This window comes from Pinus tabuliformis, chromosome 2_1, assembly GCF_031772625.1.
Source record: "Pinus tabuliformis cultivar Carrire ecotype Pingquan chromosome 2_1, CPIR1, whole genome shotgun sequence".
Taxonomy (NCBI): Eukaryota; Viridiplantae; Streptophyta; class Pinopsida; order Pinales; family Pinaceae; genus Pinus; species Pinus tabuliformis.
The window spans coordinates 749,881,667-749,899,240 of NC_142299.1; positions in this window are offsets into that span (position 1 = coordinate 749,881,667).

Consider the following 17,574-nt stretch of genomic DNA (forward strand, 5'->3'; position numbering starts at 1 on the left):
CAACTTCTCGTTGTGTCGTTACCTCTAGTACAGAAGATGTGGAGCTTGACTTGTCTTTGCATCTTTGAGGCATTGAAAATTTTATATTCTTTGATTGCATTCTGAAACTGTCGTTTTCACTAGCTTATTGTAGGTAAAAATTTGAGCTTTTTCATACATCCCATTACCCAGAGAGGCCATGAAATCTGTACAGTGCACTTCTAAAGCAGATTCTTTGTTATGATATAATCACTATACTTCATAACAATATTCTCATGTCATATAATCAACTCTGCGATATATTCATAAACCTCGGAGATCTAGATCTGAAATCTGCAAATGTGAACGTACTACAATGTTAAACAGAAACATGATCTACATGTAGCATATATGTATTTTACCTTCACTTCCAAGTGTCAATTTATTATTTATCTGAGTTTTTTGCTTGTGCTTTTAGAAGTGTCTATTTCAAATGTATAATCACTCCAGATAATTCTGAAAATTACATTTAGTCATTTTTAATATGATCTTAATTTGAGCTTTTTCTTTTCACTTTTAAGTTGATTTTTAGATCTAAATTCATTTTAGATAATTTTGGAAAAAAATTTCATATTTTGGATTTTTTTATATCACTATATATAATTTTGAATTTTCACATATACATAATACTTTAAATTTAAATAATTTATTAATTTTAAATATTTATAAATTTTTTTATTCAATATTTTTTAAATTAATTTAATATAATATATAAATTTCTATAATGTTTTTCACTATAATAACGATTTTGAATTATTTGCTAGAATTCTTTTTTTTTTGGGAATCAGGACAGGCCAATATATAACATGGTTATAGTATAGATTTAAAAAAAAATATTCAAAAAATATTTTTGTTATATAATTTTTAAAAATTATATACTTTAATTTAGATAAATTTATCTAATCTTTATTTTAAATATATTTTGAATTTTTGTAATTTTAAAAGTTATTTTATATATTCAACTTACTTGAAATGAAATGGATCATTTTCAAGTATATATAAATTATTTTAAAGGTTGTATTTGTTTTGTAAATCTTTTTAGATAATTTAGAAATTTATTTGTATATTAAATTTTGAAAATAAATATAAAGTAAACCATTTTCTAATAAATTATTTATAAAATTATTTCATATATTAAATTTACTTAATATATTATTAATTCTTTATTTTATTTTTAAATAAATAATATAAAATTAATAATACGCATTTTCTTTAGTATTTAGGTTTAACATGTCTGGTCTGTTTACAACGGTTTGTCACATCCCCTCATATTACATAAAAATAATATGAATATTATTTATAATATTTTTTTATTAACCGAAAATATTTTTGAATTACAGTATTCCAAATATATATCTATATATTAAGCTTTTAATTTTTTTAAAATATAAAGATTTTTATTTTAATAATATTCTTATCCAATTTTATATATAAAATAAATTAAGATAAATTTATTATTAGTTTTGAGATCTCTTTATACTAATACAATCATATTAAAAATATTAATGTGATTGATATAGTTAATGACTTCATTTGTATCTACCATTGATAAATAAATAAAATATTATTGCAACAAAAATAATATTGTTAATTATTGCAACAAAAATATTATTAATAGCTTTGATTTTTTTAACCTTTAATAATTCTAGGTCTTGATAAAAAAACATAAGTGTTGAAAAGTTTCTATTCTTTACAACTAAGACATAGCACATTTTTTCTTAAATTAGGTATGCTTTGAAAATCCCTCAGAAATTGGTGGGATTTAGCACATCAATTTTTTTAAATTTATTAAAATTCAATGCAACATATCAAACTCTCTAACACTTCGAACCCTTGATAAGCATTTAGACTAAGCATATGTTGAGCATATTCCCTTAAGAAAAAATATCAAGAGACCTTTATCCACTTTAAATTGAAATAAGAAGCATTGGGCTAATTACAAGAAGAAGTTTAATAAATTTAAATATAATAAAAGTTAAAATAAAATTATTTTAAAATTTAAAATAAAAAAAATAAATGATTTTTTATTAATCATTTATTAATTTATTAATTTTTTTGAAAAATATTAATAATTTGCTAAAAGATAATAATAATTTACTTTATACCGTAAACCTTTATTACATTTACTTTTAAAAAATAATAATAATTTATTTTATACTTTAAACCCATATTACACTTACTTTTCCAAACTAATAATAATTCCTGGATAGGTGTATATATATGAACTTTAGATGGAAGGAGGTTTGTTGACCTTTTTTTAATTGAGGGCTTAGATTAATTCTCAAGGGAATATGCATATTCTTCTCTTAATGTTTATTAATGAATGTAGTGTATTACGAATTTGTTATGTTTCATTGATTTTTAATAAATTAAGAAAATTAGATTCATGCCATGTGGCTCCCCACCCACAAATTTCTTAGGGATTTGAGATTATTCTAATTCTAATAAGTTCTTCCATGTTGAGATTATTCTGATTCTAACAAATTCCTCATTATTATTTATATCATTTATTTATATATAAGAAAATTTTATTTAGCAAAATGTTCCATTACTTTTAATAAATTAAAAAAAATAGATTCGTGCCACATGGCTCCCCACCCACCAATTTCCTAGTGATTTGAGATTATTCCAATTCTAATAAGTTACTCCATGTAGAGATTATTTGAATTCTAATAAGTTCCTCAATATTATTTATAGCTTTCATTTATATAAAAACAAATTTTATTCAGCAAAATGGTCCATTACCTGGAATAAATTTAAAAAATTAGATGGGTGGCATGTGACTCCCAACCCACCAGTTTCCTAGGGATTTGTGATTATTCCAATTCTAATAATTTCCTCCATGTTGAGATTATTCCAATTCTGTTAAGTTTCTCATTATTATTTATAACATTCATTTATATATAAGGAAAATTTATTTAGCAAAATGGTCCATTACTTTTAATAAATTAAAAAAAATTGATTTGTGCCACATGCCACCCCACCCACCAATTTCCTAGGGATTTGAGATTATTCCAATTCTAATAATTTCTCCATAATAAGTTCCTCATTATAAGTTATAACATTCATTTATATATAAGAAAATATATAACAATGCATTTTCCTATGTCTTCACTATGGTGCAAATAAATTTCATCCATTCTACCATTAACATGTCCCTCAACATTTTCAAAGGTCATATTGTCTACTCCAATCTACTTTTCATGCTAGAAGAATATGGGCTACATGTGAATGCTACGTCTTCTTTGATTAATAACAGATTTTTCCATAACATATATTACAAGGTATTTTCCTATAATAGGGAAAAAACTTACTTCCCTATGTTCAAAGATCATATTTTCTACTCCAATCTACTTCTCACGCTAGAAGAATGTGGGCTACATGTGAATGCTACGTCTTTTTCGATTAATAACAAAGTTTTCCATAACATATATAACAAGGTATTTTCCTATAATCAGGGCAACAACTTACTTCCCTCTCTCCTTTACCGGTAGCTAAACATACATATATTTGTACGTTGCCACAAGCCTCTGATAGTATCAAATTTAAGATGGAAAACCTCTATGACAAGTTTGGGCATTTGATATTGTATCATGAGGCCGACTTGTGGGACATTGACTCTCCAAAGGAATATGTGTAGCCCCACAAATAAGGAGTACAAGGTTTGACCAACTTATGCCACGAATCTCCACGAGATCAATTATGTGTCTACTATAAATCTAGTAACCGAGTGTGGTTAGATGTTAATGAATACAAATGTGTAAAAGTAGCTCAACTATGAATTTGGTCTATCCTACTTTTCAATGTAGGATTAATGTAGAATTAGGTAAAGTAGCATGAATGAATTTGTGCTCTAAAATTAATTAGCAATCCAATAACAAATTTTCAAATTGCAAGCTGAACTTTTTAGTTTTTTCTTTGAAGATCAATATTGATATATTTTAATCACAAGTCTAAGAAGTGTTTAGAGTGATATAATTTCTTCTTTTGTAATTTATTTTAAAATGAAAAATTTGAAAAAAAAGGTTTGCATCTAAAAGATAAAATTGAAAAAAAAATATAGCCCAAATATAAAATAATAACATTACTTGAAATTCTTAAAAATGTCTTAGCCATGAAAATGTATTTTTTTTCATTGTACATATTAGTTGACATTAAAATATTTTACCTAATATCGCATTGAAATACTTTACTTATGAAGTATATTGTTTATATTAATAAATTCCTCCATGATTAATAAATTATGAAATTTAGAAATTGTGGTTGTTGTTTTGAAATATATTTTTATTTTTAAAATTTGAAATGCATTATATTGTAAATTGATTATAAGTAACATAGATCAAGTGAAAATATAAAACTGTGTTCTTTTATTTTTAATTATCAATTTTTGAAATATATCATACACTAGAAAATTGTAAATTTATAAATTTAAAATTCCATCAATAATGTTTCAAATTATATATTTTTAAAAATTTTAATATATTCAAATGAGATTATAGTAAATGAGTTGATGAATTTACAAATGATTATTTTGTTTCATTTATTTTATATGAATTTATTTTTGAAAACTTCATTATCTATTATTCATTTGTTTATAAGATTTTGCACTGTATTTTGAATTTTTATTATTAAAAAATTCTGTAAAATAATAATTTATAGGGTTTATCAATCTAAGGATTCATATTCCTAGGGAATAATATTATTCATAGGGTTTATAATATTAATCTTTAGGTTTAATATAAATCCATTGGGTTTATAATCATGGTGAACCATGGTCCAACATCACATTGCGATAAATATTTTCTCAATATGAAAATCAACCATGGCCAAACATGGTGAATCATGGTCAACCATGATCAACCATAGTCACAATGTGACAAACAGTGTCGCTTGTTCAAAAAACACATTGTCATAACCATGGTAATCAATGGCCAACCATGGTCCAACATCACATTGTGACACAAATTGTCTCAATATGGAGACCAAGCACGGTCAGCAATGGTCATCCATTGTAAAATGTCACATTGCATCAAATGTTGTCTTAATATGGAAATAGATCATGGTAAACCATATTTCAATGTCACATTGTGACAAATATTTGTCTTAGGGTTTATATTCCTTGGGTTTATAATCTTTATCCCTTGGGTTTAATATTATTCCCTTGGGTTTATAATTCCTTGCGTTTATTATTCCCTTGGGTTTATAATATTTATCTTAGGGTTTATATACCTTGTGTTTATAATATTAATCCCTTGGGTTTATATTATCAATAAGTTCTATTTTTAATCCCTTAGGTTTTTAGTATTAATCCCTTGGATTTATAATATCAATCCCTATAGGGTTTATATACCTCGCATTTACAATATTAATCCCTTGGGTTTAATATTATTCACTTGGGTTTATAATACCTTTGGGTTAAATCATTGTCGACCATGGTCAATAACCATGGTCAAACATGGTCACATTGTGACAAAGACTATCTCTTGGTCCAATGTCACATTGTCACAACCATGGTCATCGATGTTCAACCATGGTCCAAGATCGCATTGTGACAAAGATTATCTCAATATGGAGATGAACCATGGTCAACGATGGTCAGCCATTGTCTAATGTCACAGTGTGATAAACATTGATTCAATATGAAAATGAATCATGGTCAACCATATTCCAACATCACATTGTGGCAAATACTTATCTTAGGGTTTATAATATTTATCTTAGGGTTTATAATATTTATCCCTTCGGTTTAATGTTATTCCCTTGGGTTTATAATCCCTTGGCTTTAATAATATTCCCTTGGGTTTCAATTTCTTGGGTTTTAATTCCTTGGGTTTATTATTACCTTGGGTTTATAATATTTATCTTAGGGTTTATATACCTTGCATTGATAATATTAATCCCTTGGGTTTAATGTTATTCCCTTGGGCTTATAATACCTTTGGTTTTTATAATTAATCCTTTGGTTTATTATTCCATTTGGTTTATAATATCAATCCATTGGGTTTATTTGGTTCATATTCCTAGGGTATAATATTATTCATAGGGTTTATAATATTAATATTAGGGTTTAATATAAATCTCTTGTGTTTACAATCATTGTCATCCATGGTCAACGATGGTCCAGTGTCACAATGTGCCAAAGATTGTCTAAATATGAAAATAAGCCATGATCATCCATGGTTCAACGTCAAATTGTGACAAACATCATCTCAATATGAATATCAATGATGGTAAATCATAGTCAACCATGTTTATTTTAGGGTTTATTTGTCTCAATATGAAAATCAATCATGGTCAACCATATTCCAATGTCACATTGCGACAAATATTAATGTTAGGGTTTATAATATTTATCTTTAGCTTTATATTCCTTGGGCTTATAATATTTATCCCTTAGGATTAATATTATTCCCTTATGTTTATATTATCATTCCATTGGGGTTTTAATCCCTTCAGCTTTTTGTATTAATTCCTTGGGTTTATAATATCAATCCCTTTAGGGTTTATATACCCTGCATTTACAATATTAATCTCTTGGGTTTATAATACCTTTGGGTTTAATCATGATCAACGAAGATCACATTGTGACAAAGACTATCTCTTGGTTCAACATCACATCTTCACAACAATGGTCATTGATGGCCAACCATGGTTGAACATCGCATTGTGACAAACATTGTCTTAATATGGAGATCAACCGTGCTCAACAATGGTCATCCATTGTCCAACACCGCATTATGACAAGCATTGTCTCAATATGAACATCAATCATGGTCAACCATATTCCAACGTCGCATTGTGACAAATATTTATCTTAGGGTTTATAATAATTATCTTAGGGTTTATATTCCTTAGGTTTATAATATTTATCCATTGGGTTTATAATATTTATCTTAGGATCTATATACCTTGGGTTTATAATATTAATCCCTTGGGTTTAATATTATTCACTTGGGTTTATATTATCAATCTGTTGGGATTTTAGTATTAATCCCTTGGGTTTATTATTCCATTGGGTTTATAAGATCAATCTCTTTAGAGTTTATATACCTTGCATTTCTAATATTAATTCATTGGGTTTAATAATATTCCCTAAGGTTTATAATCCCTTTGGATTTTAAAATTAACCCCTTGGGTTTATTATTCTCTTTGGTTTATAATATCAATCCCTTGGGTTTATTTGGTTCATATTCCAAGGGTATAATATTATTCATAGGGTTTATAATATTAATCTCAGTGTTTAATATAAATCACTTGGGTTTACAATCATGGTCATCCATGGTCGATGATGGTCCAATGTCATAATGTGCCAAATATTTTCTCAATATGAAAGTTAACCATATTCAACCATGGTCCAACGTCACATTGTTACAAGAATCATCTCATTATGAAAATAAATGACTATAAATCATGGTGAAGCATGATTATTTTAGGGTTTAATATTTATCTTAAGGTTTTTATAGCTTGGGTTTATTATATTTATCCCTTAGTTTTTCATATTATTCCATTGCAACAAGCCACTATAGATATTGGAGACAGAGAGAGGTAGGGTTTGATATTTACAGCTATATCAAGAGTTAAATCAATATATGGATTCCATGTTTCACCGCCTTTTTCTTTTCAACGTGATGAAGAAATGCAAGACAACGAGAGAAGGTATTGGTTGGAAAGCATGAATGGTCATGATCATTATCTTGTTGATTTGAATTGGAGTAGCTTTTGTCATCAGTGTTGGTGTGTTTTAGAAGGGGCCAATGTTTAATAAAAATGTTCTAGCGGATGTTTAAAGTTGAATTTCCTATCAATCACATTTAAATTATTGTTTTATTTTTATTAAATGTTTATTTCATAATTACTTCATAATTATTTATTAAATGATTATTAATATAATTGTTGTTATTACCTTTATTGTTATTATAGTAATAATATAATAATAATAATTTTTTAATATAATAGTAATAATATCATATTAATTATTATTAATATGGTACTTATATTTATATTAATATTATTGATAATAACATTAATTCTTAATATTATTGATAATTGATATATGTGCTTGATATGGGCCTATTGACATTTATCAACCACATTTATTAATGTGGTTGTGCTAGTTTATTTGATAGTTAAGTCTATGTTACACTTTCTTTGTCGATGGAGGTAATGAGATGGAGGACAAGTTTATAGTATTCCAAAATTTACAAAGCATATATGTGTTTGTTTGTGTGTGTGTGTGTGTGTGTGTGTGTGTGTGTGTTTTGTCTATCAATGCCATGAATTTGCTCAAATGAGAGTTTCCTTGTTAGAAGTTGGTAAAAAAATATTTAAAAATTCTGAAAGTTGGAGTTTTGAAATGTTTTTATGGCAGTGGAAATGGATTCAACACCATCAAAAACACCTGGGACACCAAAAATCTCGAAATTTCACTGATGTAGCTGAGACTTTCAAAAAACATTGTTGCAGTTTGCCATAATATTGCTAGAATTTTAATTATTTTCTAAGCTAATTTTTGGGGTTTTTTATGGAGTTTTTTAGATTACACTTATATATATATATATATATATATATATATGAAATGTTGGATGGCATTTTATTAATATTAAATATAAAATATGTATAGCTTAATAATTAAAAAGAATAATTTATGTATTTTGACTCTCACATTTTGCAGAGTGAGGATAACACTAGTGTTCTATACCCGTGGTCGTCCATGGATGGTAAACCATAATTACCAAATTTGGCTGAATCGGAATGAATAATTTGAAATTCCATAATTTGGTTTGATTCAACTATAATACAACAAATTCATGTTGATTTTATAAGGAAAAAATAGTTTCCCATAATAGATTTTGTGGGCATTCGTTTTAATGTCAGATGAGTTTCCACCACCTGGGTATGGCATACCCATGGTACCTCTCAAAGGGCATTACTCATAACTTACCAACAAATTAGATTGAATGTACCAAGTTTTTTCTATTGTCTTGTGATCAACTCTAATGACCAGTTTCTTCTATTGGTGAATCTCGTTGGGGTGCATGCTTGAATGAGTTTACTAGAATAACTGGTTAAAGGGAAGGGCTTGTAGGTCATGTGGTGGGGATGGTCTACTTTTTTCCTCCCACTATGGTTCAGATCTATGTTGTGACTTGTTTGTTTATGTAACTAGATTATCTACTTTGATTTCTCATAATAACAGGTAGATATTGCCTAGCTTAATTCCTTGAAATAACAACTAGATGTTATTAGTGAACTTAATTAATAGCTAGTAGCATATTAGTACCGTGAACCACTTTATTAAAAAAAATACGAAAGGCCCCCAAAAGTTTGGAGTTTTCTATAACTAAGAGTTTTTGGAGTTTACAACAGATTTCTTGTGGTCAAATCTTGATTTTTGTTGTTTAAACTAGTTTTTTAATTGCATATATGGATTCGACATCCTTAAAAACTCCTGAGACATTTCGATTGTGAAGCCTTCACATATCAAACTTGTGATTTTAGCGAATCCCTACTAGATTCAAGACAAATTAAACTGGAATTTTTTTCAAAATATCTTAGTTATAGACAACTCCTAAAATGAATGGGTTGGATGCAACTTAGCTAGATATACTTTCATTAAGATCTCTTTCGGTCGCTAAATGCTGGAAATGATCATCTTGCTATGGGGCCGCTTCTTTTAGTAATAAAAGGGAAATGGAGCATCACTTACATAATAGAATTTATCCTGTATGGGTGGGGAAGGTTGAGCATGGGGGCTTCACTAGAGGAGCAATATGATACCACGTGCATTCATATTGGGGGATATATATTGAGGGAAAAATGACATAATATATTGAGCATATAATAGGGGGCAAAGGGTTTTTATATTGGCAGGTATAAGAAATGGAGCACAAAGTTAATGAAAAATTATAAAGGGGTATAAAAAATGTCAATGAAAAAATGGATACCTACAATATAGAGTGAAAGTAGAGGTTTTTTAAATTGGGAAGGTGGATTGGGCTCGTATTGGTAGGGGGTTAAACAATGTTATTTTTAGAGGTATTTTCCAATATTTAGTCAAATTAAGGGTATTGTTTAGTATGGCACGAATGCATGTGCTATGTCCGAGGTTCAGTGAGTGAAGCTCCTATGAGGTTGAGTCTCTATGTTATCCTCATATTAACAAACTAATTCACACAATCCATTATATATTGTGGAGGTGAAACAATTTAATTATACCATTATAATATCCAGAAAGGAGCAAAAAGAATTTCTTCTGTTTCATCAAATAGATGCATCATGTAATACGCTTTCTAGCATGATGAATGATATTCAACTATTACTTTAGAGAAAAGATTTGTTGGGATCTAATCCTTTTGTTAGAATATAATCCCTTAACTTTGAAAATTTGTTAGAGAAATTGATCACATAATTTCTAAGCCTTTTAAAGAGCTCAGAAAGCACCAAAAACAACGCCACAAAAATGATAATTAAAATTCTCAAAAAATATCAATAATAAATTAAAATCCCTAATATTGACAATTATATGATTGGTATTGCAAAATTCAAACTTATAATATTGGTCAATTACTCACTTGATAATCCATCAAACTTTTGATCTCATCATCTTATCATATTGCATATTCGATGGCCCATTAAGTTTGATCTCATCATCTTATCATATTGTCTATTCGATGGTCCATTTCCACTCCCACTTATTCAACAAGGTAGATATGAAATTGTTCTTATAATCTCTTTCCCTCTTCTCTGTTTAAGTTGAAAGAATTAATAGTGTGGAATTATAAGTAGATTTCATTTTAGATTAATGTTGCATCTCCCTTAAAAGAAAGAAAAATACAACTTTATGTGTCAAAATTTATATAATATTAAATTAAATAATAACATTTCTTTCCTATTAACATTGTAGAATCTCTTTGAATACAAAATAAGTAAAGGAAAACAGTCTAACTAGGGACAAGGAGCTTAAAAAAATTAAGAATTTTTTTTTGAAGTTTTAAAAAAGAGCCTAAAAAAATAAAGAAAAAAATTCTGAAGTTTTGAGAAAGTAATATGTTTTAATATTTATAAGTGGTATATTTTCAACTTTTTTGGGCCTTAGATTTCAAGCACTAGAATTTTTTTCATATGTAATGGAATTCAAATTCAAATTTGGTCACTATCATCCAAATGGAATTCGACTTCCAACATAGTAACTATGTCTCAAACCTTGAGGAATTCGAATTCCAACCTGGTAACTATGTTGCAAACCTCGAGAAAGGGTAGTGCACAGTGAAGAAAGTGCCCATGAGTTGGAAGAAGCTACAAAGGAAGCTAAGTGCGTAAACCAGGGGCCGACCATGCCTTACAAACTATGGGAGAGGATAGTGAATAGTGAAGAAAGTGTTGATGAGTTCGAACAAGCCTGGATGGAAGCTAAGTGCAGCAAGATAGAACAAGCCAAGAATAATGTCAAGGTTTTGCAGCCAAGGTTGAACATGCCTAGGTCAAATAGATGGAAAAAGCCTATGGCCATTGTCCACAGAAATGAATGACCAACTTGAGAAAATTGTGAACACAGCGAACAAGAAAGAGTTCAAGGGCCCGCGAGGAGAAGGAATGGCATTAGACACACAGAAAAAATGATGATAGAGGTGTAGAATGAATGCAAGTAGGTTTTAGTGTTTTTACTGTAAGGCAAGCCTATCACATTGATAGCACTTCAGATTTTGTAGCACTCAGTAATCGATAGCACTTCTCATTTTATATCAGTTACTTTTTAGATTTTTTGTGATTTTTTATTTTTAATTATGTTTATAATTATATTTTGTAATATTTTTTTTAGAGTTTTAATTTAATCATATAGGTGATATGGATTTAATATCTATATTATATTTATGGAATATTTTATATTAAAAGTTGAGATTTATCTTAAAAGTAGTTATGCCTTCTTAATTTTTCAAATTAATTTTAAAAATAAAACATTATATTCACATATATAAGATTATGTTTCCATTATATATTTAAGTAATATATCATTTGTTTCAATGAACAATCTGAAATATATCATAGAATAGGTCTTATCACATTTATAATAGATTTTTTTTTTTTTTTTTTTTTTTTAAGTTCGAAAAATGCATTTTATTTATTTTACTACCCAATATTAGATGCAGATTGATTCCAAATATATTTTAAAGGAATTTTGGCAATATCAAGCTTTCTTCTATATGGGTTCATACTTAACATTATATTTTTAGGTTGCCAACCCATAGTGAGGAGGCACTATTTTGTCCATGATGAAGGGGGTTGCTCCCCTTCTCTCCTCATTGAAAAATGTTCTTGGTAGTTCCCAAGATGTGTGTTGGGACCGAGAATTGACATTTATTTTTAGGTTTCCAATCCATATTGAGGAGGCACTATGTTGTCCATGATGAAGGGGGTTGCTCCTCTCCTCTCCTCAATGAAAAATGTTCTTGGTAGTTCCCAAGATCTGTGCTGGGACCAAGAATTGACATTTTCTTTGTACATATTTTCCATATATTTTCCTACCATTTTGACTCTAAAAATACCTCCCTTGTCACTTCAATTTTCATTATTAACAAAAGTATGTTCCCTTTGCATGTCACCCTTATTGTCTAGTTTTGTTTGTAATTTGATACAAAATATTACTAATTTAGGTTATTATATTAACAAAGTGACAGAGGTTGTTTTAGGTGGTATGGCTTGTTGAGATGCTATCACGTGATGATATATTCCTAGTTATACCTCACTAAATATGGAACGAGGACTCCAGTGACGTTGTTGTTACAACACCAAGGCTATTTTGGATACATTTTTCTTCCATGATTAACAACAAATACCAACATGGATAGTCACATGGTCAAATTTAGCTTGACCATTAAAGAAAGATACTCATGGACAGTGCCGCCAACTTAGTTGGAACAATTGATATTTCCGAATAATAAAACATCATAATTTAGAAAGTTGTTACAACTCTATTTGAATTAAGATAATTTGTTACAAGATAGTTTTGTATATTCTCAATTTGGATCACATGAAAATCGAGATATTCTCATGGTCATCTTGTTTTTCTGAAAGAGGAATGTAATATAAAACTATAAAAGAAAGCAGTCCATGCCCACTAAGCATTCATAGATAGAAATTAGAGGGGAGGAACCATCATTATAATATTCTATTACAACTTTCGTTAATGCAACTCTTTACTGTTCATGGCTCCATATCTCTTTCCTAATTAGCCTGCATGTTGTGCGAATCACTAGCCCTTGTAAAGGAGGAAGGGCCCTACTTCTTAGCAGGGATCACTGGTTAGAGAGGTATCATAGAAATACATTTATTTCCTCTCAGTTGTGAGTTATGTGTGATTTACTATTATTGTTACATATCTTGTTCATGTATTGAGTAGTTGTAGGATTCTAGTCTCTATCATTCTGTAGCAACGTAGGTCACATACTAGTCCCTTCATTAGGTGTGATTGTTGTTTGATTATTTTTACAGTTGGTTTGTTTAATTGATTGAATGGGTGTTGTGGAAATTGTTAAATTATTTTTCAAGTGTTGAATGGTTTCCAATAGCGCTACTTCTTTTGAATAAGAGCGATTGTGTGACAGAGTGTGATTTATTATCCAACACATCTCTTTTATTTCTAAAATGTGGGAAATATTTGGAGTGTAATAGAAAGTGTGTTTGGAGTTATGACAATGCTATTTACAATGATTGGTTTTGATATTTTATTAGCACTAGTTTTCATTTGTTCCTACACATATTTTGCACAATAACATTTAAACAAAAATCCTACCCATATTTACAATTTATGTGTGAATAGGATTGGTTGTTCTAGATTAAAAGGACAATTGATCCACCCAAATGTGAATGTTTTCATTTTAGTAAAATTCTAAAGATAACATCCTTCTAATCTCTATCGTGCTAATAAGGAATCTATTCAACCATAGCAATTGGTTTTCAACATCATGGAAAAAATGGAAAGCTATTTAAACAAGTTAGGGGACCATAAATGTTATGGAGTCACCTTAGGATATGTTGGAGGTAAAATAGAATACATGACGGACCATGCCATCATCTACAAATTTTTAGGCATGTGGCCCTATGAAGTAGTGCCAAAATGGTAGGTTAGGACCCACTAGAAGCAAAAAGAAGCTATCAACCTCAAGCTAGGATCAAAAGGTTTTTCTACCATTCTGATGTAGGCATATATTTTTCCAACTCTGTTGGAATGACCATGAAAATATCCATTAGAGATATTTGATATATACAAGGAAGTATTATTAAAAGGTCCTTTCTAATAAGAATGTAATCTCTACCACTAGAATTATACATAGGTTTAAAGCCTTTACATTAAAGCAATGCACATAAGGATTATTTATAAATATAAAAGTAAACAATCTTAATAACAAATAATACTCAAATATTTACCATGACAACCATTAACTAAGAAAATTAGAAAAATATTTAGATCCGTACATCTAGCTTTCACCAAAAACTAATTTTATCTTGTACATTGCAATATATAAGATACCTTGAAGTACAAAACTTCCAAATATGTTGATCAATATTATGTTACAACATTAATTCCTTAATTGGAATTTAGGAACCATTGAAGGAAAACCCATCTTCCATAAAACCATTAAAAGAAAAAAAAATTGTAAAAACAATTAAAATAGATGCAAAAAAAACTTCCTCAGAAAAATTTTCCAGCCTACCCACGAGTGGATGGGGGTCTACTAGCCCCCACATTGACCCTCCAAACAAGGTCATACTACACCTTACCAAATACAAATCCCACCCCCTCTTACAAGGTACTCATAAAATCGCATAGTGGACTAGTCATGACACATACTACAACAGCTTGGGACAAGAAAAATTTGACAAGCATTAGCAACACTTTGGGGTCCTATGTCAAATATTTGAAGAATACTAAGTGATCTAGGTGGATGTTGGTGCCCACCCACCTATCCTACTTGGACCCCACAATTGTCTCTTTCTGTTTCTTAGTTTCCGTAATTGTAGCACAATTTACTAATTTTAGTAGTTTATCAAGTCCTGAACTTTTGGAGCCATTTTGAGGCCCTAAATGATGTTTTTTGAGAAATCTGGGAGCACCATGGGTCCATGGACTGACGATGATCTTCCCAAAGTTGTAGTTCTCGGATAGATCTTTCTAACAAGCTATTTTACATGTCAAACGAAGATCGGGTGCCAAAGTTACGACCCCAGTAATTTGATGTACCAACTTACCCAAAACGGGGCCCACAATTTGGCATTTCATCTTCTAGGGTTACGTTTTCAGATATTAAGGATTTTCTGTTGTTTCTCAACAATAAATAAGCCTTTGAGCCTCATCGTAACATAGTTCGTAGCCACCACATCTCTTCTCAGAGATAAGCTACCATCACCCTAGCTGGTTTATTTCCATTTCTGTTTGTAATCATATTTCAGCATTTCACATGAATGAAATGAATTATTATTTCTGCTGCATCTCTGTATTTATGGTTATCTCTGTAATTTGTTGTGTTCCTGTTTAAATTCGGATCACTAAGGTAGGCAACTACATTTTAATTTTTTTCACTTGCATTTACATTCAATTCTTGCATTTGTATTTATATTAATGTGACTTTGACCCTTGCAGCTACCACAAAAAGCTTGTTTAGAGATGATGAATAAGTTCAAATCCTAAAATTTTAATTCATCGTTTTTAGATGCAAAAAATGACATGAACATGGCCAATTATTTTGGGATTTTCCCCTCAACAAACAATCCAAAAACAAGCCTAAAGGTGAGGAAACTATCCAAAAGTGTGTTCAAAACAAGAGGAAATAATACATTTGTTTAATCCCGCCCATTAAGGACCTAAGGTAAAAAATTGATAATGACTTAAAAATAAATAAATTATTGCTTCACTTAAGAAAATCCCATTATAGCTTGGCCAATTCAACATTTCTTTTTTGCAACCCAAAAAACAAATAAGGAAAATAATCGTAGCTCAATAATAAAGGTGAACATGAAACAAATCGAAAGCACATGAAACTTGAGGCATGGGAAAAAGAGGATATGACAATGGGGCAAGATCAAAATCTAGAATGCACTCCCTTAATGGTATACAAGTAACATGATGAAAAATTAATAAAAAGGAAAAAAAAATGAATCCATAGAGGAAATCTTCCCATTGAGAAAGGAAACCAAAGATATGAACATGGAAGATATATATATCTCTTGTAATATTAGGATTTGATGAATTTTACATCAAATCCCTATTTGGAGAAGAGCTAGATAAATTTACAACTCAATCTTTAAATCAACACCAAAAGGTAGAAATAATAAGACCACCTCCAACCCATTGGTGTTATAAAGGTATTCTATCTAACACCTATAAGGAAGGTTCCATGGAAACTAAAGGGAAATAAAAATAAATCCAAATTGTAGGAGGTGGGAAAGCACCTCGTCAACTCAAAGAAATCCAAAGATCCAAGAGAGAAATATCTCCTTCACCTTAACTAATTCAATTATGTAGATTATTTAATAGTATATAAGTGGACTTAACTTTCAAATGAAACAAAACAAGCTTAAAGTAAAACAAAAATTGAAAACCTTAAGTTCCTTTTCATTCATTAAACCAAGTACCTAGAGGCATACATTTAGTCACCTTCTTAAAAGAATTAGTGGGGTAGCATAGCATTAGGCTTAAGATAGAAAGACTTCCTTAGGGGACTAATAGTCCATTGGAATATAAACTCCATTCATATTAGAAAATTTAGCATCTCATATATGTGTGGTTATAGTCCCATGTAGCAAAGCTACCAACTTAAAGAGAAATTTATCAAGTTTTCATTTTTTTAGAGGTCACATTCAATAGCTATTTTTCATCCCATTTCAAAAGATGATGTTACCAATAGAACTCTTTTTCAAGGCTAAAATTACAAAAAATTACAACCGTCATATGTGAAGTTGCAAAAAATATACTAAAATCAACCCGTAAACAAAAAGTTGGTCCTCATAGCATATCCCCGAGTTTTTTTCAACGTTAAAACTATGACTTGGTCAAAATCGACATTAATATCATACACTTATTTTTCCATCATACATTTTTTTAGATCATACTCAAGCTCTAAATTGAAAAATAATCCTTAAATACTTGTGTAAGATGTACCTTTCCTAATAATATTGCATTCTCCCTATGGGATAGATGAGGCCTGAAGTTTTCTTGTAGTTAGAAAGTTTTTTATGTTAGAAAAACAGGGAGTATATGTTGAGATTACAAAGCGGTTCTTACCAATTGAGTGATCATCTACCATGCCTTCATCTACATGAATAGTTAGTATAGACCAAAAATAAACAACAATGTTCTCCTTTCCATGATTATCAACTACTATCAAATCATCTTTTTGCAATAATAATAGCCATCTAATAATACTAACATTGGCTTTTGAACTTTTAATTAACTACTTAATAACAACATGATTGATGTGTCAAAAAACTTGGTAACCAATAATATAATGCTTAAACTTATTTAGAGCATGAAAAAAATGATAATTATTTTCTTATTACAAG